We start from the raw sequence: 4,675 nt of genomic DNA on the forward strand, positions 1-4,675 counted from the left end.
TATATATATATATATATATTCATGTGTGTGTATATATTTGTGTGTCTGTGTTTGTTCCCACAACATCGTTTACGTCCCTCTAACGTAGCGGTTTGGCCAAAATAATTCGATACAATAAGTACTAGGCTTACAAAGAATAAGTCCTGGGGTGGATTTGCTCAACTAAAAGCAGTGCTGCAGCATGGCCGCAGTCAATGGACAGAAGCAAGTAAAAGAGGAAAAGAATAAAAAATAAGAGTAGTCACGTAATCATTTCATTTCACGTTCGGGATTGATTCCAGGTTTACTTAATGAAATTTCCAAAGTCAGAATATGTTTTCATAGCAAAAGCAATATTGATATCCTGTTATTATATAGTCATAAGCCCACTACAATTACATTTGGGTTAACACAAACCAGTCTTAACCGAGCAATCAGGTGAAACATAGCCAGTCACCTCAGTAATGTGACACAACTAAGAAATCCATCTTCACCACTTGTATAAGTTAAATTCAACGCTTAGTTCAGAAACATATGATAATATCCGATACACAGTGTTGAATTGAATATAGTGCAGAGGAAATCATGACATATTGCAATCTTTTCATTGTCCAGTAATTTTATCTACGATAGTATATCCTAATGGTAGCTTTCAGTTGTCTAAGAGCAAGGTAGTAGATGCTTCTTTCCAAATTTTGTGGATGATCAGCGTTCCAGGACAGAGCTGGAGTTTGAAACAAGCAAATCCAATAAATGTGGAAAGCTATTTTCCGTGCATGTGTTCATGTACGTATATGTGACTAAACGTTCTAATAGGGAGCAATAAGGATTTTAGAATTCTCTGGTACTATCTGGGCATGCTATAATCAATCCTCAGATTTTGAAGTGGGTTTTTTTTATAGCTCTGGCAGCAATAGTCGGTCTTGTACCATGCTGAGGGTGACATGGTCTTTGACACCCTGCCTGTCAAAGTATTCTTTCTGTTTCATTTCTGCATGTATAGTCTGTGTACAACCTGTCATAAGGCGTAAGGTGCTCTGTCGTGTTCATTGAAATCTGAGGTGTGCAGTAGAATTGTTGGGTGCGCCTGTCATGATCGTGGGGTATGACAAAGGCCGACAATTCATGCCTGTCATCATCCATGATTAATATGGCTTATGTACTCTATACCATTGGTGTTTATTAATGTTGGTCAAATGTGGCATCTGTGATCGATACAGTTTGATTTTGGTTCCTTTCTCTCTGCTTTTCTCATGCGCAAAATATACAAATCCTGGCCCAAGGCCGTACCAAGTGGCGGTATTCCATCAACATAAGAATTAAACATTTTCGAAGCTACCAGATATGTCAGGTTTTCCGTTGTTTTTTCATTTAATCCTGAAAAAAAATATATATGTATGCATGTTGTATGTGTATGTGTGTAGTGTGTGTTTATATGACGTGTGTGTGTGTGTGTGTGTGTGTGTATGTGTGTGTGTGTGTATGTGTGTGTGTGTCTGTGTGTGTGTATGTGTGTGTGTGTGTGTGTGTGAATGCGTGTGTGCAGTATGTAGTATATTGCTATTATCAGATCAGTGTAAGAATTTAGGTTCTGAGAGTTTTGCTTCATATCAATGTTTGCTTATTTATCGTGTTTTCCTAATTAACATTTTTTATAGATATAAATTACTATTAACGTACATAGCGTTATTATCTGAGTCTCTATTTAATTAAAGTTACTAATTAAAAAGAAACTATACTACCTGTTATAAATCCTACAGCACTGGTAGATGTGTTTTTATGTGCAGTGCATCATGTCAACTCAGGTGAGGTAGCTGAATGCTTAATCAATGACTCTCGTTTATTTTATTTTATTTTATATATTCATGTTTAATTTTATTTTTGTTCTTTATATGTAAGGTAATGTACGTATGATTCCATAGCAGTAAGTAGTCCAATGGAAATTTGACTGTAATTGCTAAGATATGAAATAACCGCGTAAGGGATAAATGCCTGATTCTGGCATGCAATGACTAGCAACCTTAGCTGTTTCAGGTGACCTTGAATCATGGATGATATGAAGCATGCTTTGTTTCAATGTAAAACTTTATGCAGATAGCATTCTAGAGAAAATAGCTGTCTGACAGAGGTTGTGTACAAAGCATGTTGTATGTTATCGGCAGGGAAACCACTTGGAGGTGATTCGAGTACATTGATCTATTTTCCTTGGTCTAGGTAGATTGTTGGAAACTTCAAAGAACCAAAATATTGTAGTATAGATATATTTGATAATTTCCTTTCAACATCCTTTTTCCCAATATTTTTTCATTGACGAGACCTTTTCTTCATGTAATTTATAAATATTTAATTTTCTTATGAATTGTCTGTCATTAATATTTAATGCATACATTTCAGTTATGTATTCGTTTCTACATTGTCTCAATACAAAGGCCAGCTCATTTTCTCCTCCTGAACAAGTTTTTCGAGAACAATATTTTTAACTAGGACAGAGTGTATGAATTAACGTTATTTTTAGAATTATTTTCTGGTACTAAAAGACACATTAAATATTCTATGCCTTGTGTATATGATGTTTGTTGTCGCCTATTGTGGTCTTGTTTTATTACTTTTTCTTCATCCTGACTATATATATATATATATATATATATATATAACTTATTCTTGCATTATTCAAGCAATGTCTTAACCTATGTTTATATAGATTTGCATTTTAGCATAATAATATATCTCAAGAGGTAGTACACACATTTTCAGACGATGGAAGTAGGTCAATGTGTTGATTCTATATCGTTAAAATAACATTTCTCTTTTACGTGATTGAGAATCAGCAATAATTCGAAGTTGAAAATTAACTAACAATGATGTACTTTTTAATTGAAATCATTTCTACATCCTTCGAAAATACACTGATTAAAATGATTAATGTCACTGAGATTGTTATCTACAACTACTCCTAGGTCCCTGATATTATTTGATGCTGTGAGAGGTTTCCCTAAAGGAAGAGAGTATTGTTGTTTTAGCATAGTCTTTTTATCCAAACTGCATCGCCTCAAATTTTCCCTCGTTTACTTGAATTTTCTTTTTGTCTGCCCATTAACTCAGCGTATGTAAATCAGACTGGAGTTGAGTTCGGTCTTCTTCTTGGTTGATGATTTTCTTGAGTTTGGTGTCATCAGCAACTATTTTCCCTTTGCTTGTTTTGCGACGTGGTAAAGATCTTTTATATAGATTATGAAGAGGAGCTGGCCCAAGACAGTCCCCTTAGGGACACCATTGGTGACTTTTCCATCGACAGTCCCCTTAGGGATACCATTGCTGACTTTTCCATCGAAAATGCTCGTTTTTGTTAACTTGACATTCCATTTTAATGATCTGAAAATAAACAAAATTAACTAAAATTAACTAGAAAAAAAAAAAATAGATTCCAAAATGATTCAAAGATAGCATTCTCGAAAAAAATAGATTCCAAAATTTAAAAACGCAATAAATTCCAAAACAACGGCGGGAACTTAGTTGCTAACCTAATATAATAACAGATATATATTTTTTTTTTTATCGAAAATGCGATGAGGATAAGAATAAACATTCTTTAGTATAATCTTATTAAAACCACTTTCAGTTTCAACAGCCACTTCTATATGAGATCTAAATCATCTATATACTCGAATCAAGTGGTCCTACTTCATTTTGGACATTACTCTGACTATGGCAACTCTCAAAGAATCTTTGGTGTTATGGGTGTGTTCATTGTCCTTTCTCCCAACAACACTCCACATGTAATAGTCCAATGGATCGAGATCTGGTGAATTAGGAGACCAAATGTTAGGGGTTATGTGATCATGGAAATTTTCAGCAATCCATTCCTGTGTTACTAGAGCCATGTGTGATAGCGCAGACTCTTACTGAAACACATGACCTTCCCTTGTATACACTGCCTATCCAGGGATTAACAATTATTTCCAGCATCTCAATGTAGGCGGTAGAGTTAACTATAAGGCCTTATGGAAAGAAGTAAGGAGGCATCACATGTCCTTCATTGCTGACAACCCCTAAAACCATGCCAGTTCCAGGGAATTTTGTATGCATAACACTTGGAACTTCAGAAGGGTCTGCACATAACCATCTGTCATTTCTTCTGTTTACTTTTTGAGCTTTGTCGACGTTTTTCTTGTTAGAGAAAAAACAAATCAAATCTTCTTCTGCTGGATTTTTCAGTTTGTTTAAGAGCCTTTTTTGATCTGATGTAGGGATTTTCTTTTGCTTTTTTTCTGACAAATTGACTTTTCTTCATCATATAAGACAACATTTCCGACTGTTTCTTCCTTACAAACGGAATTTTTTGCAATTGACCTCATGGACTTTCTGAGATTGTAATCAATGGTTTGTTGAACTTGTTGGATTATTCAGGTGGTCTGATGATTTCAGAGTGTTGATAATGCTTTTTATGCTTTGATACTGGTGATATGTTTCCATCTTTAGTCTCTAGCTCCTTACAAATTTTGTAGACGAAAGATCTGGCAACTTTTAAAAATCGAGATATTTCTAAATCGCTATGCTCAGCCTTTATAACCACAATAACAGCATGCGTCTTCAATTCTTGTGCAAGCTGTGCGTCTGCCATTATTATTTTCTGAAACAAGGATTATACAGAGTTAGCAAAAAATGCAGGAACGACCCGAAAAATGTACCATCTATA

Source organism: Octopus bimaculoides, chromosome 5, assembly GCF_001194135.2.
Source record: "Octopus bimaculoides isolate UCB-OBI-ISO-001 chromosome 5, ASM119413v2, whole genome shotgun sequence".
In the NCBI taxonomy this organism is placed as follows: Eukaryota; Metazoa; Mollusca; class Cephalopoda; order Octopoda; family Octopodidae; genus Octopus; species Octopus bimaculoides.